Source organism: Giraffa tippelskirchi, chromosome 8 (assembly GCF_054371585.1).
Source record: "Giraffa tippelskirchi isolate mGirTip1 chromosome 8, T2T-mGirTip1v1.2.pri, whole genome shotgun sequence".
NCBI classification, from domain to species: Eukaryota; Metazoa; Chordata; class Mammalia; order Artiodactyla; family Giraffidae; genus Giraffa; species Giraffa tippelskirchi.
Window position 1 is genome coordinate 159,023,838 of NC_137282.1, and position 25,258 is coordinate 159,049,095.

At 40.0% G+C, this 25,258-nt stretch overlaps 1 long non-coding RNA gene and 1 other non-coding gene across 2 annotated transcripts in view; both read right to left on the reverse strand.

The window, feature by feature from the left end:
* Window positions 1-25,258, reverse strand: part of LOC145516307 (uncharacterized) — a 56,376-nt gene that overhangs the window by 1,428 nt on the left and 29,690 nt on the right. The window contains exons 3-4 of the long non-coding RNA XR_014061288.1: window positions 22,182-22,249; window positions 4,030-4,163 (exon numbers count right to left, since the gene is read on the reverse strand). This is a non-coding gene — a long non-coding RNA (uncharacterized LOC145516307). The remainder of the gene's footprint in view (window positions 1-4,029; window positions 4,164-22,181; window positions 22,250-25,258) is intronic.
* TRNAC-GCA (transfer RNA cysteine (anticodon GCA)) lies at window positions 9,308-9,380 on the reverse strand. Its single transcript has one exon. It is a non-coding gene; the product is annotated as a tRNA-Cys (tRNA).

Consider the following 25,258-nt stretch of genomic DNA (forward strand, 5'->3'; position numbering starts at 1 on the left):
GGTGCACATGTTTATACAGTTAGATAAGTTCAATCCTCGGTTGTTTGTGAGGGATAAAAGAGGGAGTGGGAAAAATATAAATAAAGAGTACGATGACATAACAAAGGTGAGAAGAAATAATTCTTACAAGCCACCTTTCTGGTCAAAGAAGAGGGGGAAAAAAAGCGTCGTAACTATATTTTTTCATAGGTTTAATGGTAGTTTTCAGATTTTTCAGAATTCTGTTGTCTGGCTTAAATTTCCTATATAAATGACATCTTTATAAGAAGCCTAACTACATGCAGTAGTAAGAGATGAGAGCATATGGTTTGTGAACAAAGTTGGAGCTCTTTTTTTTAAGCAGGTGATAGAATCTCACTGATGTTGGGTTTTTACTACATCTATCACAGTACTGGGCAAAGAGATAGGAGAACAGTTAGTGCATAAAAAATACTTAGAAGCATAAATTATTAGACTGGAAGAATGTTTCAAGATAATATACAATAGTAAATGCCCACTCCTAGCTTCCAACCCCCACAACACGTAATAAACCTTTGCACATTAATAAATTTACCTCAGACAAGAAGTGATCTGCACTAAGCCCAAACTATCTAGAACAGGTAAACTTTGAACACAGGTTTCCTGATTTCAAAGTCCATTTCTTTTCCACCATTTCTTCTCATTCCATTGATCTTTTAAGAAATTCATGGTTTAAACAAACGTACTGTGTTTAAATTGAGTATTATATGCGTTTTCTCCCTCTCTTCTTCCTCTTTTAAAAATATTTTGAGGATCTTAAAATATTTTAGATCCACTCTTATGATTATAGAATAATATAAAATCTGTGTCCCTAGCAATCCATGTATGAAATTCAACACTAAACATATAAAGAGATGAAATTTCTTTTGCCATCCTTCTAGTTTGACCTGCAGTGGCTATCTCGTGTGTGTGTGTGTGTGTGTGTGTGAATGTTGACCATTTTCATATTTCACCTTACACTTTTACTACTTCGTAAACTTCTTTAAAATCCCTAAATCTCTATAGCATTCTTTGTAAATTAAACGTCTTATAATTATATCATACCACAGGTGACCTGTTGACACTTTCTTTTTAGCTTTGACTTATCCATGCTTATATGTTTAGTTTTAGTTGATTATTTTTAATGCCATATGTTACCCTATCGTATAAGCATAGTCCCCTTTAGTATTCATTGTCCTATCCAGGGAAGCTGTGTTGTATAGGTAATGACTTAATTAGATCTTTTGGGTTTCTAAGCTTTGTTTTTGATTTTGTAGTTTTGTGTGTGTACGTATGTATACATATATATGTATATATATTTTGTATATATATGCAAATGCTGCTTAGCTAGTTCATCAACAACTGAAGCTATATATATATATTTTGTGACTACGTTCACATTCAGTTTATAGCTGTGTAACAACAGCGCTCGGCTTCAACATCAAAAGCAAACACCAAACAAGCAGCAGCGCTGTCCATGACCCAAGTGAAAGGTCATGGCTGGGGGAAGAAAGGCAGCAGTTAATGAGAGGAAGGTGCGGACCAACCTGCCTGAGTTCGAGTCCTGACTCCTCCACTTCTTACCTGCCTGACACTAGGCAATTTACCTCATCTGTGTGCCTCAGCTTACCTTATCTGAAAAACGGTGATAATAATAGTGGCTACCTCCTAAACTTTTTAGGAGTGAATGAGTCAATGCCTATAAAGAACTTATAACATTGCCTGTCTTACAACAAGCATTCAGTCAATGACAGGTATAATTTTTCACTGTTATAGAGAATAACATCAGAGCCAAACATGTAGCCAAGGGTTTTCTGGTGACGCCAGGATCCTAGCAGACAAATAAGCAAGATGGGAGAGTGAGGAAATGGTTCAGGCATGGTTTTTACAACATAGTGGAATCTATCATCTTTTACTGTCTTTAAAGTTTTAAGAAGTAGCTATCCTTCTTTACTTTAATCCCTGGTTCTTAAAGTAGAGACTGGCACACCACTGGTAATAAGTGTGTGTGTGTGAGAGAGAGAAGGAAAACAGACTCAGACATAAGTAGCACAGCGGGTGAGGAATAATCACTGCTGAGCCCTGTAGATTACAGCGAGAACACATTCGGCTGTCTTTGCCAGCAAACTTACTGGCTGGAATCCGTTCTTTATGACCTCATTCTGTTTGGTGGCCTGCTTATTTCCTGTTTGATCAAAAAATGGCTTCTATTAATGGCCTATGTGCTGTTGATTGTCTTTTGCCATAAAAGTTATTGAAAGAGAATTAGCTCCTGTTCCACACTAATTTACAGAGAATATCTTGTAAATATTTACATTTAATGCAAGCAATTGCTTTAAAAGAATTCAAAAACATTATAAAATTAAGGCTTTTTATACGTAGTGCTGATCATTACTTCAACACTCAGACTTTAAATATTTTTGTGATGCTTTTTAAGTCCAAGAAATGAAAATCTGAGTATTTTAACTAACCACATTTCAAGGTAGAGTATATGTATTAGATTCAAAATTAACAATCTACATAAAAATAGTAGCCTTTCACAATTATACACTGTAGTTGTGCTGAATATAAAAAAAAAAAATTGCTTTAGGAGTAAGAGTTGGATATTTTATGGGCAGTGCATGAATTTTAAAAGTTCTTCTCTACATTGAATGTTACTCTCCAAAGTATAGAAATTAATACAATTAATAACTAGGGAAATTTGAATAATAGGGAAATTATATCCACACATTTTCTTGTAAAATATTTTATGTAAAATAACACTTTCTTTAATTTTAGTAAAACCTTCAACCAATAAACTCAAAGAAGTACTCTGTGCCATGACGGACTACTTTCTGCCCATACAAGAAAGAGTGTTAATTCTTCAGCCAAAGTTAACATGCAACAGAACTCCATTGCTGTGATTTAATCATTTTTCATATATCAAAAGAAAAATACAATAAAACAAACATTTTTAATCACAGGTGGTTTCAGAGTCTTCAATTTTTTGGAATAAATAACATTTACTGGTTTTTAATGTTATGAGGGCACAATAGAATTTAGCATATAAATTATTATAAAGTCAAAAAAATGTACACCGAAAAGCAAATTTAATGTACTCTTTTTTCCTTTGCAGAAAAGCAATTATGACTGTTTATTCTTAATGTGCAAAAAGGCTGCTTCCAGACTTCAAAGTGTTATTTTTTTTTGCTATTTTCCATTTTCACCTGTAACATGTTAGTTTTGAATAAATCTGTGTTCAGCATCTGTATTAGGTGTGTTTCATCTTGAACGTCATGTGCCAAATTCACATGGAAGTGCTAAGGTACAAAAGTAACCTAGCGATTCTGCATCAGTTCAGTTCAGTTCCTTTGCTCAGTCGTATCTGACTCTTTGTGACCCCATGGACTGTAGCACTCCAGGCTTCCCTGTCCATCACCAACTCCCAGAGCTTGATCAAACTCATGTCCATCTAGTTGGTGATGCCATCCAACCATCTCATCCTCTGTCATCGCCTTCTCCTGCCTTCAATCTTTCCAGGTATCAGGGTCTTTTCCAATGAGTCAATTCTTCATATCAGGTGGCCAAAGTATTGGAGCTTCAGCTTCAGCATCAGTCCTTCCAACGAATATTCAGGACTGATTTCCTTGAGGATGGAGTGGTCTGATATCCTTGCAGTCCAAGGGACTCTCAAGAGTCTTCTCCAACACCACAGTTCAAAAGCGTAAGTTCTTTAGTGCTCAGCTTTCTTTATGCAATTCTGCATACTTTGGTTCAAACTATTCCAGGTCTAAATTGAAGCATAAAATCTTTAAAAGTGTGGTACAAAATTCCAAAAAAAGCAATGAATAAATACAAATGCTCTCCTGACTAATTCTAGTTCTGTTCAAAGCAAAAATAATATTAAAAATAAAAGTTTTAAATGTAAAGATAAATTAACATTTGTTACGTAATGTATTAGTTAGGAATGATTTTTAGCTGCTCCAATGAAGATCCCTCAGTGGCTAAAACCGATAGAAAAGTGTCCCTTTTCCATGTGACAGTCTAACTAACCTGAGACCGATATGGTGATCTCACCGGGTTTTGGACCTAGGTTCTTTCTGCTTTCTGCTCTGCCACCCTCAATGCATGGCTTCATCTCCTGGTCTAAGACAGGTGCTCCAGGCTCCATCATTGCATTGCATCACCTGAAGGGGAGAAAGGCAGGGCATGCATGCGGTAATTGCATTTCATAGACTAGAACTGGATCATATGATTATTTCTTGGTGCCACTGCTGCTCTGACAAATGTGGACTTTATGCTAAGCGTCCAAGTGTCCAACAAGCAACAGCTTCATTACCAAGGGGAGAATGTGAAACTGGATATTTGGGGACAATTAGTTAATTCTGCTACAATGCATTAAACACTTATGAAGCCACAATATCTATTTTACCTAGCTTATGAAACAAGAAATCATTTTGTAGTATTTTTATAGAATCAATTTCTACTGAAATTGAATGGCAATTTTAGACTTAATGTCTGTATTCTCAGTATCTAAGCATTAGGCATTTGACCCTCTCAAATATATATTCCATTCTTCAAGAATATGTTTCCAGATAAACTTTTTTTAAAAAATACATTTTTTCCTAGTTTTACTTTCCTTCTGTATGTGCAACATTAAGTATCCAATAATACAACAGCATAGATGGTAGACTAGATGTTAATAATACCCTACCACTCTGGTTACACCCTACAGTTCACTCACTTGGTACATGACACAAGACTAGGCTCATGCAATAAGCAACGTATGCAGAATTTTACTTCAGAGAAAACATAACATAGTATAAAAAGGATGAAAAATCTAGGAAGTGGCCCCTTTAATGAAGCGTAGAAGAATTGGACAGTTTCAGCACTAAAGAGAGAAATAATAACAGTGTCTACATCTATGAAGCATCTTTATTTTTTTAAATGAAAACCAGGTGACATTGGCTCTTGGTCTCAAATAAGACAAGAGTAAAAAAGGAGTAAACTAAATCGAAACACACGTAGACCAATGAATATCAAATTCTTCCTAGAAGATGGGTAATTCAGTTAGGGGAACACAGACTTTAACACCAGAAACACATGCAATGAAATATACAAACCCAAAAGTCTTCACAATCTTTGGGTTGGAAGTAATATGGTTACCCAGAGGAAGGTTTTGTAGCAGATTTACTGGTACCTCGTTCAATCTCTGTGTTTGAAACAATTGTCAGGAAATCTGTAGATGCTTTTGAAGTGGAACCACACTTCAAAATTTAGGATCCTTTAGATTTTGTCTTATTAAAGAAAGGGAAATTGACTGAGAATGGGAACTTTATTTTTTGATGAAAATTCTGATCAGACTTTTTTATAAGATGTCTTTATAACATGGTGATAAATCAAAATGAAAATATTCTCTGGGACTGAAGCTTTGAACGTTCCTTCCTCACTTGGGTATGGCTAGAATATAGCTGATAACTTACTGTAAAGAAGTGACTTCATCCATGCTTTTGTCCTTACTCAACCTCATTTGTTGTTCATTTCTCGGTTTACATGTTTTAATATACTTCTAGCCTAGACTATTAAGCAGAAATCACAAAGGCAACAATTTTGCATTCAGGCTTTGTCAGATCCACTGACTTGTAGTGAAACATCAGGCTTTTTTAACCCTCCCTTGTCTTAGCTTTCTCAGCTGTAAGTCGAGATGAGAGAGCTAACCTACACAGACAGGTGTCAGATGAACCAAATAAATAACTATTTTAAGGACACATTTTAATGCTATGGCTAAATCTATTGGTTCCTATTGGTCAGAGCAACCTGTGAAATACACCCACACTGTCCTTACACACCACTATTTAAAACACTAATTAGTTTACCAACACCTAAGATTTTGCAACACAGAGAGATTGCAGGTAGATTAAAATCAAGCACCCTCTGCAATTCTGCAACTCTTCCATAAATTAATTTTGTGATTTACCATATTCTCATATTTTTGGTAAAGGTCAAGCGTATACTATAAAATCATAAAAGTAGAATGAAAGACAGAATAATTGATTCCTAATGATTTACTTAATAAAGTTCTTTACTTGTAACTTACTGTGCATCCAAAATAAACCAGCATGTATTCACACCCACTCATAAATCAGTGGTTGAAACAGCAGTGGTGGGGATATTTAAGGCTCATGTTTGGATCCTAAGGGCTAACCTGCAGTGAGTATTTGGGGAACCAAACCCCAATAGAAGCATCTGGTCCTATCACTTCATGTCAAATGGATGAGGAAAAAGTAGAAGCAGTGACAGATTTTATTTTCTTGGGCTCCAAAATTATTGTGGACAGTAACTGTGGCCATGAAGTTAAAAGACACTTGCTCCTCGAAAGGAAAACTACGACAAACCTAGACGATATATTAAAAAGCAGAGACCTTACTTTGCTGACAAAGGTCCATAGTCAAAGCTATAGTATTTCCAGTAGTCATGTACCGATGTGAGAGCTGGACCACTGAAAAGACTGAGCACTAAAGAACTGATGCTTTCGAACTGTGGTGCTGGCGAAGGCTCTGGAGAGAGAGTGCCTTGGAAAAGCAAGGAGATCCAACCAGTCCATCCTAAAGGAACTCAACCCTGAATATTCATTGGAAGGACTGATGCTGAAGCTAAAGCTCCAATACTTTGGCCACCTGATGTGAAGAGCCAAGTCATTGGAAAAGACCCTGATGCTGGGAAAGATGACGGGCAGGAGGAGAAGGGGATGACAGAGGATGAGATGGTTGGATGGCATCGCCGACTTAATGGACACGAGTTTGAGCAAACTCCAGGAGATAATGAAGGACAGAGAAGCCTGAGGTGCAGCAGTCAGTGGGGTCACAAAGAGTTGGATGTGATTTAGCAACTAAATAACAATAGTTTAAACCCTTCAATGTGGTGAATTTCTAAAATAAAAAATATTTTTTAGCTTATCCATCCAACTGTGTCCCTAACTTCCAGTCTCCTATCTTTGTCCTCTACCTCATCACAATAAATATTTCTTATCAGTAAGAAATTAAATGGTTCATCATTATATTATGCAAGAGACTTAGCAGTTATTATGTCCAAAGAAACAAAAACATGCTTAGCATGTAATACTTAATAAATTTTCAAGTGTTTTCAAAAGTCACTAATCTCACAAGTTTAAAGATTTCTCAGAGGCAGCAAAGCTTTAAATGTTTGCCTTATATCAGTAATAACGTTGTTAAAGGCAGTTATATCGCTACTTTCAGCCATGGCCAGACATTATTATTTTCTCTTTTTTAATCTTTCATTGATCTTTGATAGCTAATTCGAGTACATATTCAAAGAAAATTTTCCTCAAGAAATCTATATCAAAATGTATTTTAACTGAATACAACCTTGCTTGGAATATGTAGAATTACCATGTCAGCTTCAAGGTTAAAGAACTCTAAGTACCATCTTAAGCTAAACTTTATTCCTCCAGGGTCACTTGAATATTACATATGACAATCTTTCATGTAAATAAACTCTGAATGGAAATCTTGGAACTGACACATCACTTAAAGTCATTTAAGTGACTGCATCACTTAAAACTGCTGAGCTATTTTGTCAAAAAACAATGATCTTCCTCATTTGTGCATTTCTTTGAAAATAATTATAATTTATATTGTGTGCATGCATCCTAAGTAACCTCAGTCATGTCTGACTCTTTGTAGCCCCATGGACTGTAGCTGACCAGGCTCCTCTGTCTGATTCTCCAGGCAAGAATACTGGAGTGAGTTGTCTTGCCCTCCCCCAAGGGATATTCCGAATCCAAGGATTGAACCCACATCTCTTACATTACCTGCATTGGCAGGTGGGTTGTTAACCATTAGTGCCATGCGGGAAGCTCCATAATTTATATCACTAAATACTAAATATTAAAGATATTTTCCGTTTTCAGTAGTAATGTGCAGAAGTATTTCCAAGTATATTCATATCAAATTTCTACTAAAACAAGTGCTTGTTAAAGCAGGAATTGTTGAAAGCAAATATATAGTCAAAACATGTTTTGAGAAAAATGTTCTCAAACAAAAATGAACATATTTAAATAACATGCATGTTTACAAGAAAACAACATTACTAATCGGAAGATACTTCTCAATGGAGAGATACATCTATAAATCATTTCTAACAAGTTTTTTTTCCCATAAAGCATTTTAAGGACATGCTTTCATCTACTACAAAAAAAAATAAGGTCATGCTATCATCTATTGCATTGAAATGTCACTGTTCTAAAGTAGAAATCCCCTTCACCATCTCCATTTTTCCATGGCTTCCTGATTGGAGGGCTCAGTTTGGTTAAAGAACCACTTCCATCATTGTTAGAGTCATAATCTTAGAGCTGTAACCTCCCTTGAGGAATGTCAACTGTAAGTTTATAATTTTATCTTTTTCTAGTTTCATTGAGATATAATTGACATACAACTCTGTATGTAGTTGGGTGTACTGCACAGCAACTTCATATATACATATTGTGAAATAAATGCACAATATGTTTAGTTAACATTCATCTCCTGATACAGTCTTTAAAAAGTTTTTTTTTATGTGATGAGAAGTTTTAGGAACTACTCTCTCAGCATCTTTTAACTATAATATACAGCTGTGTAGATGAAGAGCATGGTTTTAGATGTAAGAAAAGCAGATTTCATGGAGACTAATCCAGAAGTAACTGTCAGGGTACATCTCCCACTACCACCCAGCTCAAGTAAAGGAGGTTGTAAGGAAGCAGGATTTTTAAATCCATCATTAAAATAACACACTTTTTATATAGAATCCTATCATATACTTCATGTTAGCAAGAATTATTAAGCAAAAATATTATATGAACAGAATTCCAAAATTGATGATCAAATCTAGCATTATTTCAATGTGGATCTCTCTATTGAAAGTCATGTTTTTAAAAGGATCTAAATTTCCTGTCACAGATCTGAAAATAATCCCAGTTTTGAATTAATGAAATCCAAGGATGCCGAGAGAGGAACAGAAGTTGACAGCCTATAAATGTGAGCCTCACAGTCTTCTCCCTTTGTATTTAGACGTCTTGTTCAAGGTGTTTCCACTGAGAACAGGGATACGGAGTGGTCTAAAGTTAAAGGAAGACACAGAACCTACGACTCTCAAGGATTCCCTTTCCAGCTTCATCAGTTACTGTCAGGTCTTTTGTTGTTGTTGTTGTTGTTAGTCACTCAGTCACGTCCGGCTCTTTGTGACCCCATGGACTGTATCCCGGCAGGTTCCTCTGTCCGTGAGATTCTCCAGGCAAGAATACTGGAGTGGGTAGCCTATCCCTTCTCCAGAGGATCTTCCTGACCCAGGAATCGAACCTGGGTCTCCTGCATTGCAGGCAGATTCTTTACCAACTGAGCTATCAGGGATGCTCGACTTTCACTTCCCTTTCCCACTAGAAAAAGCAAATATTATCGAACAATTTGTTACTCAAGATTTCCAGCAACAGAACTGTCACAAAAATAGCGTGAAGAGGATATTTTAACAACTGCTTCTTTATCTTTAAATAATGTGTGATGGACCTTGCTGGACATCAGTGGTCGAGGTGGGAGTGGGGCCACCTTCTTGAAGATCATTAGGGGCAGATGAAGCTCATACAGCTGGCTGCCCTGGAGGAGTTGTCGTTCAGGGATCCATGTCACAGCTGAGATGGCCTTAGGTGATCTCCAGAGGCTGACAGTTCACGAAGGCAAATTAACTCCATACTGTGAGTGGGAGGAAACCTCTATAGTCTTTGACAATAGCTGGAGGAAGAGCTCCAGACCGTTGGCTCCTCAGGCTATGGACAGCTCATCAGACCAGAACCCAGCTGGAAGGCAGCTCTTAGGCAGATCAAGGCTAGTGAGAAGAATAGTAATCTAATCTGAACTTGCCACAGCTTGACCCGTCTCAGAGGTCCTGGGAGCACTGATTGACAGGGAGGGGACTAGGGCATCAGGACAAACCTTGAGACTTGAAGTCAGAACGATGTCTGCTTAACCCTTGAGTCAAAGTAATGGTTTATCCTCCTTCAGAGCTTGCTAGACATGGTTTCCTAAAGATTGGCATAGATGATTAGGCCTGGCATATGCAAGAGAAACGGTGATGTTCTAGTGTGCCAATCATGTTTCAGAATGTGCTATCCTGTTGTGTTTATGGAAAGACCATTGTGAAGGCTTCAATCGGGAGGGGTGACAGAGATACTCAGGAGCATAAAGAAGCAAACCAATCAATGCTCCCCAGGAGCTGCTTCAGGGCAGAGTTTCTAAACTTCCATTTGTCACATTCTTGAATCATTAGACTCAGCCTGTAAACTCTACAAAGGCAGGGATTTTGTATCCTTCATTTTGAAGCTCTGCCTATATGGCTGATGTTCAGTTCTTCACCCAGGAGCTGTTATATTGAGTAGGAACTCACATATGTAGTGATTTAAATTTAAACTTAAATTTTGCTTCAATAGTTCTTGTTTTGAGGGATTACACAAAGGCATACAGTGCTGTGCTTAGTCGCTCAGTCGTGTCTGATTCTCTGTGACCCCATGGACTGTAGCCCAGGTTCCTCTGTCCGTGGGGATTCTCCAGGTAAGAATACTGGAGTGGGTTGCCATGCCCTCCTCCAAACAAAGGCATGCTGCTACTACCACTACTACTGATAATAGGCCACCGAATGATCTGCTGGTCCCCACACAGGAATCTGCAGCCCCTGATGAACCTGGAACATGCACTCGAGCTTGCAGCTCAAGGACCACACTGCTCCGTTGTGGTTTGTGCCAATAAAATGGACGCCTCTTGTTCTTTCTCCCTCTTGCTCTCTTCTGATTTCATTTCTTATAAAACCTAAGTCACATTAGAGACATTACTTGAAGTGACTCTGGGAGACAGAATTTTTTAGCCTTTCAGCTTTTTCATAATTAGAAAACACACTAGCTGTCATCAGAGTAGCTGTGGAGCAAACCAGTCTACAGCATCTGACAGTGCCCTTATCACCGCATGGTACTGGATTAATTTCTCTTTGTTTTTAATTATTTGTCTCCCACAGGTAGACCATAAGCTCCAAGAAAGAACATATTGCTTTGGTTTTGTTCACTTTTATATCTCTCTACCTGGAAAATAGTCTGACACTTTAGGGGCACTTCTTAAATATTTCTAAATGTAGAATGAGTGGATAATTGAAGTAATAGATAAGCAGCCATACCTGAGAAGGATAACTATACTTTGTGTTTTGAAACAAAGCCCTGGACAAGAAGGTTAGAGAACATGGAGGAAATAAATGGAGAAAGACAGCAAAAAATTGAACAATATCCCCTGTTTATGTATTTGAAGATACAATATTGTTAAAATGTCCAAAGCATACTACCCAAAGCAATGTATAGACTTACTGAAATCTCTATCATAGTTCCAATGAAATGTTTTACAGAGGTAGAAAAAACAATCCTAAAATGTGTATGGAATCACAGAAGACTCTGAGTAGCCAAAGTAATTTTGAGAAAAGAGAACAAGGCTGGAAGCATCACACTTAACTATATTACCAAACTAGAGTAATTGAAACAGGATTGTATTGACATAAAAGCAGACACGTTCATCAATGGAACAGAATAGAGACCCAGGAACAAACCTGTGAATATATGGTCAATTAATTTACAATAAAGGAGCCAAGAGTACACATTGGGGAAAGGATAGTCTCTTTAATGAATGCAAGGGTATTTTTAAAAAGGGTTAATGGAAAAAATTGCTGTTTGTATTGTCTCAGTTGGACTTGAGGACATTACTGATGTTCATCATCGTAATCTTCTACCACCCTTTCTAGAATTTCTACAATTTCCACTGGTGTTTAGACTCATCTGGGTAACTTGATTGATGTGGAAACCCAGAACTTCATTCCTGAGTAATCTAAGATAATTGCATCTTGCCTTTGTTGGACCATAGTTGTTGCAACTGTTTACTGTTCTCACCGGAAACAGGAACACCAGAAGACAGCCCTGTGAATCCTGCAGGTTACAGTCATCCCTCTCTGTCCTCATGAAAGTGAATTACACACAGTCCATGGGGTCGAAGAATCAGAAACGACTGACTAAGCACAGCACAGCACATCCCAGAGCTCAAGCAATTCTTTTCCTTGTCCTAAGTGACCAGGCAGTCATCATAGCTCCAAGGTCAGTGGAAAACTTACTGGGTCTCCTGGTGAAAGCATTTCCCTGTTTTGGAACCAAGATTTCTGCTCTGGAAGAGGTCAAGAATGTGAAGACAGGATGTTCACATCCCATAAATGAATCACTGGGAATAATGTTGGGAGACCAGAAGTAAATGAGTGGAAAAATTCATAGTAGGTAAATGCTAATAAGGTTGGAGTGACTATGCTAGTATATAAGATAATAGACTTCAAGATAAAGTGTATTATAAGAGATAAGGAAAAACATTTCAAAATGATTAATGTACTCGTCAAGAAATTATGACAAGCATAAAAAACTGCAAAATTTGACAGAATCAAAGAAATAAATGTATAATTTTACATTTACAGTTACAGATTTTAATGCCCCTCTGTTAGCAATTGACAGAACAAATAAGCAAAACATTAAAACTCAGAAGACATAGAAGATATGAACACTATTAATTATCTTCATCTAATTGATAATTACAGAATACTACAGACTATAGCTGCAGAATACACACTATTTTCAAATAGATTCAGTATACCCATCAAGGTTTATGTTGGGTCATAAAATGTCTCAATACACTCAACGTGATTGGAAATCTTACAAAGTATGTTCTCGGACCCCAGTAGAATTGAATTAAAAATGTGTAACAGTAAGATATTTAAGAAGATCTTAAATTTTTGGAAATTAAATAATATATATCCATCAAATCTATGAGTCAAAGAAGAAATCACGAGAAAAATGAGAAAATATTTCAAACTGAATGAAAACAAAACATAATGAAATTTGGGGAATGTTGTTTTGGACTTTGTAATCTGCTCTGGAAATCCTCTGTTGTGCTTATTGATATTTGCTAAGTTATTGATGTGTAGGAGTAAGAATTCTGATACAAATTCTGGAGTTTATACTCTTGCCTGTCTTGAGGGGAAAGTAGTTATTTTATCTAGTGCTGGAAATACTGGTTTTCTATTTCTTTTTTCTCTCTTAAGAATCATTGGCAACTTGAGCACATGAGGAGTTCAAGATATTGGCGGTTATCTATGTAATTGGAAGTTATTTAGAAGAAGCTTCTATGATCTATTTTTACTCACAACATTCTGATACCAAATGTGTAGGATTTTTTTTCACACTCAACCAATTCTCTAAATCTATAGTAAATCACCAGTGTTAGTCACTCAGTCATGTCCAACCCTTTGTGATGCCATGCAGCACACCCTGCTGGGCTCCTCTGTCCTTGGAATTCTCCAGGCAAGAATAGTGGAGTTGGTAGCCAGTCTTCCCTGGTGGCTCAGATGGTAAAAGCGTCTGCCTACAATGTGGGAAACCTGGGTTCGATCCCTGGGTTGGGAAGATCCTCTGGAAAAGGAAATGGCACCCCACTCCAGTATTCTTGCCTGGAAAATCCCATGGATGGAGGAGTCTGGTAGGCTACAGTCCATGGGGTCACAAAGAGTCGGACACGACTGAACAACTTCACTTTCACTTTCTTTCCTTCTCCAGGGGATCTTCTCAACTCAGGACTGAACCCTGGGTCTCCCACATTTCAGGTGGATTGTTTATCAATCTGAGTCACTAGGGAAGTCCTAGTCATTAAATGGGTGTCCAAAATTCAGTTCTGCCACTAACTACCCGGTGTTAGCGCAGACCCCATAGGTTAAGGGCTCAGTGCCACAAGGCTGTCCCCACTCCCATTTCAGATGCCAATTACAGGGCTTCCTGTAATTCTGATTGACGAATTACAAACTGAGGATGCCCAGAATTCCTTGAATGTAGGACAGCACTTTATGTACTAGATCATTGTAAAGGATACAACTCAGGATATTCAAATTAAAGAAATGTGTAGGGTCAGTTATTTTCATGGGTGGGGACATGGGTCTTCCATGCCCTCTCTGGGCACACCACTCTCCCAGCATCTCTGTGCATTCACCAATTTGGATGCTTTCTGAACTTTGTTTTTTAGGAGTTTTATGTAAGTTCCATTACTAAAGGAGGGTTGATTAAATTATTGGCGATTGGTGATTAACTCAATCTCCAATCTCTCAGTCCTAGAATCCTGGGATGGGGCTAAAGTTCCAAACCTCTAAGCACTTGATTGATTCCTTTGGCAACCAGCCCCCAACTGGGCAATCCAGAGGTCCACCAAGAGTCGCCTTATTAGCATAAACCACCTATAGTTGAAAGGGGCTTATTTTGAATAACAAAAGATGCTCCTCTCACCCTTATCACTCAGGCAATTCCAAGGGTTTTAGAAGCTTTTATGCCAAAAACCACAGAGGAAGAATAAATACGTATTTCTTATTACATTGCAATACCACAACTTCCTATTAGGAAGCTGATCGATCCATATTAAACTGTAGGGTCCTTTCTCCTTAAAGAGTGTCTTTTATGAATTAACTCTTGGTCTCATTGGTTGGCTTAAGCCACTTGGAATGCAAATGTATTAAATTATTAGAAAAACTAATTTGTTACTGTATCCTAAAGGACGTAATTTCCTATTTCAATCAATTATCAAATGTATATATGTGTACATAATTGCTTCATGCTGCACACAATTTTATGTAGTCAACCAAGTTTGGTCTTATGTCTCCGAGAAACAAGTCTTCACTTGAAAATTTATGTATTTCTTTTAGAATATAATTGATGAGGAATGTAGATAGAAATTCACAGTGAGAATCTCTCTTTTAACATGCAACATAAACGAGTGGTTTACTTCATATTCTTTTCATGTCTTGTTTGACTTGTCCTGAAAGACTAAGTATAGTCCATGTTTAGGTTTTTCTTCGATGAAATAAAGTTTCCAATGTAGCAACCAATGAAATGCTCAGTGGGATAAGGCTGCATTATGGCTCCATCGTTGTGCAGACAATGTGTGTTACTAGCATAAGCACTGAAACAGTCAAATGCCTAGAAACCTGCTTACCTCCATTCCTCACTTGAAAATTACAGAATTATACTCCCTCTAGGTTCGCTTACACACAATTAAACAAAATGAACATGATTATCCTAGTGCAATAATTTGTGTTTCACTAATTTTTGGAGTACTGAAGTTGACTTGAATAAAATGTTATTGAGACATTTTAGATCTCCACTGTTTGATCTGTCTACATTTAGAGAGAGGAGTCAGGCAAGCCAAAGGGCATGCAATTAAATGACATGTCTTAAATCAAAGACAACATTCACATATGTGTAAGGCCATAAGGGGTTTCCCAGGTGGTGCTAATGGTAAAGAATCCACCTGCCAACGCAAGAGACACAGGAGATGGGGTTCGATCCCTGGTTAGGGAAAATCCCCTGGTGGAGGGTATGGCAACCCACTCCAGTATTCTTGTCTGGAGAATCCCATAGGCAGAGGAGCCTGGCGGGCTGCAGTTCATAGTGTTGCAAAGAGTCAGATACAACTGAAGTGACAGTACGCACGCACACACGTAGGGCCGTAAGTGAGAGAGAAGGCCGGAAACATTTGGTTTTATACTTCTAGCCATTATGTTCTGAGTAAAGAATTCTTTTACAAAGATGAGGAAAATTCCCCTCACTTTAACAGAAATGACAATGTTTCCCATGCAAATAGAAATCTTCATTTAATGTCAATATTGTACGGTAAATTAACAACCATAGTATCATTCATGTGCACAATCCATTTACCTTTTCAGCAAATGGATCATTTGTTCATCTCAAAGGAATTTCTGAGAGCAGAAAAAGCAGAATGTGTGTGAAGAAGAAAATAACAATTTGTACCAAAGAGAGTATCAGGAGTTCAACTTCTAACTTTACAAAAGCTTATAGATAAATACAACTTCCCCCAACTTGTTATGCTTGCTATTAAAGTACTGGATATTTCCCATTTCAATGGGAATCAATTTCCCAAACTGTCTGCTTTGGGTAGTGTGGGTAGTGTTGTATACAACAGGGATATTCCATAATGTCTTCATACAAAGAGATTGAATTCAAAATAGACTAAAGTAAACATTCCTGGGCCTTTTGTTTGATGTTAGAGCAGAGTTGGGAGGAAAAGGGCATGCATGTTACATAAGAATATGTGGACAAACAATATGATGCACTGGCCAGAATATTTAGTTGTGGTTCATTACTGAAGGACAGTGCCCTTTAAACAAACATATGGTGAGAAATACCCTCTGTATTCAGCCAGGGAGTCTCAGGTTGTGCAGAAAGTGAGAGAATGTTGTGTTGTTCTTGTGTTAGTCGCTCAGTCATGTCTGACTCTTTTCACCCCATCGACTGTAGCCTGCCAGTCTCCTCTGTTCATGAAATTCTCCAGGCAAGCATACTGAAGTGGGTAGCCATTCCCTTCTCCAGGGCATCTTCCCAACCCAGGGATTGAACCTGTATCACCTGCATTGCAGGTGGATTCTTAACCATCTGAGCCACCAGGGAAGCCAGAGGGAATGAGAGGGAGTCAAAGAAAATAGAATCAAAAGGACAGTAGTCTTGGTTCCAATCATCAAGAGATACATAGGTTGCACAAAGATTTCTGAAACATCAGCCTAAGAAATCCTAGAGAAAATCACATTCTACCTAGAGACAAGATGAAGACTAAAGATGTGTTTACACTCTCTCAGAAGTATCCAGTCATAGATACCCTTCTTCCAGGTCCCTCTGAGGGTTTTTATCACCTTCGATGCAAGACAAATTCAGCATAGTTTGATGTGTGTTCTCCTTGGGATCAGCATGCCTGAAAACTGAAAGGGAACTTTCTGTTTTCAATGGACTTTGTGGTCTGTAGGCTTGGTTACAAGCTAGATGATGAAGCTTGGTTACAGCATAATGGGCTTCCCTGGTAGTTCAACTAGCCAAGAATCCACCTGCAATGCAGGAGACCCTGCTTCAATTCCTGGGTCGGGTAGAACCGCTGGAGAAGGGATAGGCTACCCACTCCAATATTCTTGGGCTTCCCTAGTGGCTCAGATGGTAAAAAATCTGCCTGCAATGTGTGAGATCTGGATTCGATCCTTGGGTTGGGAAGATCCCCTGGAGGAAGGCATGGCAACCCTCTCCAGCATTCTTACCTGGAGAATCCTCATGGACAGAGGAGCCTGGAGGGCTACAGTCCATGGAGTCACACAGGGTCGGACACGACTGAGCAACTAAGCACACACATAACCTAACAGGTCACACTGGTAACACCAGGGACTACTTTTGACTAAGAGTGGATCTGACTTGCCGCTATCATTTCTTTACAAATAGGTGGTAGATTAATTGTGACTGAGCTGCCTCATCTCCAAGTACCTGGCCACACTATGCAAGAGAACGGAATACGTCCAGCTGCCCTTAAGGCTATGGTGGTCTCCCCAATACCTCAAGGTCCTCAGAAAATGCACCTTCTGAGATCTGCTGCCAGAATACCCTTCTCACACATGGGGACCCAGTCAGCACCCAAATAATTCACTTTCCTTTTTTTAAGCTAAGGAGGGAGAATATGCAGCCCTTATTTTCTGTCTTTGTCTGGGAGCCTCCTCTTTCTTGCCCTCTGGTCTACAGAGGAAGAGTGCTACCCTCAAAGCTTGTTTGAGTCTTGCTTCTATCAACAAGGCTATCTCTGTATAAAGACTCTCTATTCAGGAAGAAACAAACTATCCACCACACCTTCTTCCATTGCTGACACTTAAATATCATTTCCAAATCAGATTGATTAAAATGGGATGTTAGTGCTGCTGCTAAGTCGCTTCAGTTGTATCTGATTGTGCGACCCCATAGATGGCAGCCCACCAGGCTCCGCCATCCCTGGGATTCTCCAGGCAAGAACACTGGAGTGGGTTGCCATTTCCTTCTCCAATGCATGAAAGTGAAAAATGAAAGTGAAGTCGCTCAGTCACATCCGACTCTTTGCAACCCCGTGGACTGCAGCTTACCAGGCCCCTCCATCCATGGGATTTTCCAGGCAGGAGTACTGGAGTGGGGTGCCATTGCCTTCTCCGGGGATGTTAGTAACCTCTCTTAAAAATATCAGTCATTTATGGGACTTCCTGGCGATCCAGTGGTTAAGACTTCATCTTCCAATGCAGGGCGTGTGGGTTCCACTCCTGGTCAGGGAGTTAAGATCCCACATGCCTTGTGGCCAAAAAAACAAAAACAAAACAAAACATAAAATGGAAGTAACACTATAACAAATGAAGACTTTCAAAAAACATCAGTTACTTGTTTAACAGAAAGCATCCAAGTTGAGTGACAACTCACAGAATCTCTATGACCAATGAGCAACACAGGGGCTGGGGGTGGGGGAAGCATTTTTAGGGCAGCCTTCCTGGCAAGGCCTTCTCCTCCCTTCTCATCTCACTCAAATTTGTTCTGTCAGAAAGAGGTGTTTTATCATAGCTCACTCCTACATTTAATCATATTTGAGAAGATTGTTAAACACAGTGAGAGATTATTTTCATGGCACCGTTTATTCTGACAACATACTCAAACATGTATCTTTCTTAGTGAGATAAAGCTTAATACTGGGAGTCAAAGGATTTTTGTTGTTAGGGAAAATGATGATCAAAGTCAAGTTATCTCTATCTTATTTTCTCAAAAAACGCATTCTTATAAAGACATTCTTTCTGAACTGACTTTTCATTTTTTCCCCAGGTGAGCCATCAGCACAGCATAACTCACTCCTTTTAGGAAGCGGACATCTGAATAAACGTGATAGAGGCCATTTAAGAGAGTCCAACCATAGTACCAGACTGCGCCTCTTGCTTCTGTTTCCAGCAGAGCCCATTTCAGGGTTTGGCACAGCTATTACTAAATCAAAGGCTTACTTTTATTTCTATTTTCAAATTTATGTTTAAGTATTATCCTAGTGATGTGTTTGCAACCTAGGTTTTATAAACCCCAGAAGGCTTCCAGTTGCCTCAAAGGACACCATGATCTCAAATCTCCAGGGGATCTTCCTGACCCAAGGATCAAACCCATATCTCCTGCACTGCAGGTGGATTCTTTACCACTAAGTCACCTGGAACGTGCACACTCCTAGTTGTATATTTTAAAAATGGTCTGTGTGTGTGTGTGTGTGTGTGTGTGTGTGTGTAGTGGCTTAATACCAACGGGTGTTTTCTGACTTCTGAAACAGATTTCTCCTGTGCATAACTATTAGTAACAATACTAACAGAAGTTTGAGAGTGCTTAGCACCAGTCCTGTTCTGGACCTGAAAAACCACAGCCAAGTGGTAAACTGCATGATCTCTCCTCTCACAGAATACAGGCTTGTGTGGTTAGTATATGCAGATATTTAAAAACAGTAGAAACTGAGTAAAGTCCAAGGACGTCTAATTTCCTGTCTTTTGAAATGCAAAGTTAATCTCATCTGGACTTTGTAATTGGTGTATACCGGAACACCCTGCTCCATTCACTGGCAGTATGATATTGCTTTTCTTTTTTTTAAACGCTGTTCCCCCGCTATGCCTAGAAAACAAATACTGCCCAAGTAATAACGAACTAACCCAGTCATCCTAAGTAGTCTTTCCTATTTCAAAAACAATGTAATACTGAAAAGCGTGATGAACTGTGACTTCTTGTCCGAATCAATGGATCATACAATCTCTAGAATCAAGCTTTTCAATGCACAGATCAATGTTCAAGCGTTTCAATGCACAGATCAATGTCTCCTGAAGTTACACAGCTTGGTTACTAGATGTAATCAAAACCAAGCCTCCTGTCTTGGACTAGAATTTTCCAGCCAGAGCAAGTACTGTTATTGCCTGTCTTTGTTTTTCCTGCTTTTCATCCAATTCACAGGGTAGGGAAGCAAATGTAAGCAAGGGAGGAAAAAGTAGGCTAAACGGGACCTTGCCATAGATCCGGCCTCGTTTCTGTCCTGTCTTCTTCACATCACAAACGCACCCCCGGGAGCAGGCATCAACAGTATGCAAATCTAATTGCAAAAGTAATAAACAGAACCTACATGGATGTTTCTCTCAAAGTTAACTCTGTTAATGTCAGACTGGCAGCCGTCTAAATATCTAATTTCTCATTGAATCAATAGTAAACTGGTTTTAGCTGTAAGAAAGGGTTACTGAACACAGGGAAGGAGTTGTAGAAGAATGCCATGTTCAGATTTTTATGGCATTCTCAGAAGACTTCACTGATATGTGCTGGCAGGCTGAATGAAACAGCCAAAAGAATAGGATTTTTTGGTCCATTTTAGGCTCCGGTTTGACACACTTCACTGTTTTCATCAAAATCAAATGGCTACTGGCTTGCTCATTTGCATTCAAAACACAAAGCAGGGACAATTGAAACACACACACCCACATTTGCAAGATTAGGGTAAAATTAGGGTAGTGATTCTCATGCTGAGGTCCAGACCAGAAGCAGCATCTAAGAACTGGTTAGAAATACCAATGCTCCTAGGGCTTCTCTGGTGACTCATCGGTAAAGAATCTGCCTACAATGTGAGAGCCGCAGGAGACATGGGTTCATTTCCTGGGTCAGGAAGATCCCCTGCAGGAGAGCACGGCAACCCACTTCATTGAACTTCCCTGGAGGGTTCCATGGACAAAGGAGGCTGGTGGCTACAGCCCAAAGAGTCGCAGAGTCAGACACGACTGAAGCCACTTAGCATGTAGGCACACACCCACACAATGACCTCTACTTTTTACAGTGCTATCAAAAATGTATATTGCTAATACTTTTTCAGAGCCATGCTAGCACATACATTATTTCCTTAACCTTCCCAGCCCCACAAGAAAGATGCTATTTCCATTTTCAAAATAGAGACACTGAGACCCAGACCCGCTGTATAATTTCCCATGCGTGTGTGTGCTCAGTCACTCAGCCTTGTCTGACTCTCTGCAACTCCAAGGACTGTAGCCCATCAGGCTCCTCTGTCCATGGGATTCTCCAGGCAAGAGTACTGGAGTGGGTTGCCATTTCCTTTTCCAGGGGAATAGCTCCCACTGCCTCACAATAGTGTCAAGGCGTCCTGAGTAGGGCCAGGGGCCCTCCCACTGTAGCTTATCTGTCCTCAGTTGTACCCAAGCTGATAACTGGGAAGATGTGGAATGATTGCCATGAAATGCTAAGAGACAAACAAAAGTCAGCACCCGCTATTCTGAAATAACACGAGGTTTCACGTTTGATAGATTTAATCAAGATGAAGACAATATAACATACGGAGATAAGGCAGGGTGCTAGTTTTCACGCTACAATGGTTTATGGAACTCTTGATTTAAGCATTATGCTCGTCCACCAGGATATGGAAATTTCTAGATCTTGTCTGCTCTCAAGTTTAGCAGTCTGCCCAGCACATGTCTCTTGGAAATACACCCTGGTTGGCTTCCCATTAAGCATCCACGAGAACAACACAGGCAGTAGCCTGCTGGACAAGCCCTCTCTCTTTTGCCCTTGTAGGGAAGCAGATGGAGAATGAAATTGCAGTAAGTGAAGACAGCCATAAAAACATTTGCATGAAGCTCATTTGCATGGCTTACCCCCTTTTGAAGGAAAAGCAGAAGGAATACAATTTCTTAGGTTTCCTGATAGACCTTTATTTGTCCCTATTCTCACTGCCTCCAGAGGCAGAACTTACCATGGGTATCATATATCTATTTATCACATAAGCAGTGGCCCAAAGATCTGGCTGGGTTTGTTAAAGCGATCCTCCGTTTCCAATCTTAGCTTCATTCAGTGTAACTCGTGAGACCCTAGAACAAGTTCTTACCTAACTATTTCTCTGAAATATTACTATGGGGACTAGTTTATCCCAATTCGTGAAATTATAATTAATCCTTTATTCAAATTTTTCCTATCAAAGTTGACCCTAGGAATACGAGGGGAGAAAAGTAGAATCGCATCAGTATCCATCTACGCTTAACGTTAGGATCACCCACAAGTTGCTGATGTAAAATGTAACTGTCAAATTGGTGTTATTAGAGGATTAAAAAAATTGAGGTGAAATCACTTACCCAATTTATTACAGAAAATTAAGTGAATCACAGCCAATATGCCATTGACCTATATGTCAGAAATCACATTCTTTTGCTCTCTCATCAAAGCCATGGCTTATTTAGCATTTCTCAGACTTTGTCTGACAATCACTTACTCAAAATTCGACCAAGCTTGAGCTTTAAGGGTCCTGTTTCTGCTTTTATTCCTTTCACAAGAAGGATCCTGAAAACAACAAACAAAAAGCATCCAGGTGAGTTTCATTGGTTTTATTTTTCCAAAATTGGGGGAAAAAAAAAAAAGCTTTGTCAGTCAATCTGTACGCAAATTGCAGGAGTGTTGTGAAGCTCGGCTGCTAGCAGAGTGCTGGAACATGCTTTCAATGCCATTAGTATTCTTCATGGCTGTTTGTTGTCTGCTGGGGCGATTATCTTGCTTTAATTTAGGTCACTAATGATGTTATGAGATAGTTGGATGGTGGTGTAATTTCTTTTGATGTTGTTTTTGTTGCTACTGCTTATATCAGCTCATCCTGATTCCATAAAAGCCTGAATTCTATACCCACTGAGGGAGGGTGGCGAGGAGAGGCTGGAGGGGGACCCAGGAGAGGGATCGGGGTGGAGAGTGAAGCGCATGGCAGGGCTGGGCACCGGGATCTGGCCGGGTGCCTCCATGAGGCGGCATTTCCACTGCTCTGCTCTGCTTCCCTCCCAGCGTGAGGGCTGAAGGCTAGGAGATCACACCACGCTGCTCCGTGTCTTGTCAGGTTTGAAATTATTTCCGACAGGCTACCAAAACAATTGGTCCCTCACTTCTGCAGCTTTTACACTAGTTGAAGTCTAATTTATAAGATAGATCATTCGCTTCAGTGATTCCATCTCTGATCCTCCTAAGCCCATCCTATGCGGAGACCTCATTTGGGGGATTCTGACTTTCCCAAACCTGTCTCTTCCTGTCTCCTATCTCCCTCCCCTACCTGGCTCCCTTGAATGGGCAGCTTGGAGGCTCTAATGATCATTGTTCAACGTAAATTCTTTCCCTGGCACTCAGCTTTATTTATTTAAATTGTAATTGTATGTAAAGCCGTGGTGTTTATTTTCATTTGCGTAGGTACTGGTTTTAAATGTGATTTAACAGAAACTAGCCCTAAAATGTTCTATTCTGATTCATTCCATCCTGAAAACTGAAGGAGGGGGTGCCTTTGTGTTCACCTACAGAGATACCGTCCAGTCTGTCAAACCTGGGTTTCCTGACTTTTTGCCTACCTGGAGAGCTACAGTGGATACAGAAATGTGATTTAGAATTCCTAGCAAATTTTCTAGGAGGGGAGAAGCCTGCATTCAAAAATATCTACAGGATAAATGAAGCGGGAGATGGTGAGGGGCAGGGAGCCCTGACATACTGCAGTCCATGGGGTCGCAGAGAGTCGGACATGACTGGGCAACTGAACAACAATTCAGATTATATTATGTCGAAAATGCTATTCCTTGGAGATGTTATTACATAGCACTAACACTCAGAAATATTAGCAAATCAATCTGATAGCATGAAAAGAAAAAGCTGAGGAGTGATGTCTGCAAAATGGCAGCCTAGGAACTCCCACTGCTTGCCCCTGGAACACGTGTATGTGATCAGCATGAGCAACCCTTTGCGACCCCGAGGACTGCAGCCCCCAGGCTCCTCTGTCCATGGGATTCTCCAGGCAAGAAATACTGGAGTGGGTATTGCCATTTCCTTCTCCAGGGGATCTTCCCAGCCCAGGACTAGAACCCGCCTCTCTTGGGTTTCCTATATTGGCAGGGAGATTCTTTACCAATTGTGCCACCAAAAACACCATCGATTTGAACATATATACACCAAAGTACTTTCACAAGAGTCAAGAGTTCCAGGTGAGGGATTACAGCCCAGCAAAAAGAAACGCTGCACTGAGGAAGGCAGAAAAGATAGGTTCACACCCTCCCCCCCTCCATCCCCCTCCAATCCCAGACGGCCCAGCCCGGAGAGAGACGTCCTCCCCGTGGGAGAAGGAAACTAGAGTGAACACTGGATCCCAGGGACCACAAAGCCTGCCCCACCCGGCACCAGGCTAACCCCCAGAGCCTCCTGTGGCTCCTTGTAGGCTCCCCAGAACCCAGGATGCCCGCCGCTTTCACCTTGGCACCAGTGGCCCTAAATGGATATCCATGGAAATAAGTTCCCAGTCGGCTTCCATGAATCCAGACCCGGCGCATCTCATGCCTGCCTCCTCCAGTGACCCTGGCACCTGCCACAGCCCCAGGCAGCTTCCAGAGCAGGTTCTGCGATGTCAGGCCCCTTTGTTTCCCATGAGTGAAGAAACTGTTCACCCTGGAGACTACCTACTCTCGCTGCTCGTGGCAACACCTCATCCCGCCCGCTTACTCCAGCAGCCCAGGCAGTGTCCATGGACCAGGTACCCAGAGGGTGCCTGTGAGTCAAGAAACTAGCTGACCCCTGCCGGTTCCAACAAGCGTACGTGGCGATGAAGACATCAGGCTCTAGAAGCTTAAAAGCCATACCCCGTGCAGTTCAGGGAGCATGTGTGCTGTGAATGCCCACGTTACAGCTTTTCTCTAACCAGAGGAGTATACGGTCTGCTACCCAGGACTGTTTTAAGCTTCTATTCTAGTGCTGGCCAGGAAAGCTGTAATTTCTCCACATTTGATTCAGAAACCATCAACCCCAGTGGCCACTGTTCTCAGGACTGCAACTGGCCCCGAGAGTCTGCTTTTTCACTTCCCAAGATTTATGTGTCCATCTACTGGGCCAGGTACACATTTAGGTATCTGAAGACGTGGGAGGGTAGTTATCTGCATGACTGGTTTGTGGTTCATCTCTTAGGCTGTAAAAGAGACCTGTCCTTCTGAGGATTCTGCCAGAGTTCTAGCTATTCGGTATTTATTGAATCACTAGCTCTTAAAAGGTGATGGGCATATAGGTCTCAAGGCTCCTTATTGGTGGAGTAAATCTATTTTAAACTAGAAGTATTGCCTTTTTATTTCATATTTCTTCCTAGCATACTCTTTTGAAGGAAGTTTTACTTTTATTCCCAAATACTTTTTTAAACTTTAATTTAACAAGAATAAAGGGAATCGGGTTATTGTCCAGAATATGAATACCTGAATACCACACATGGTAAACGCAATGTTTTGAAACCAGCAAGCAAACGTGAAGCTGAGAGCATGGATGTGAGGAGAGAAGCAGCAACTTCTGTGT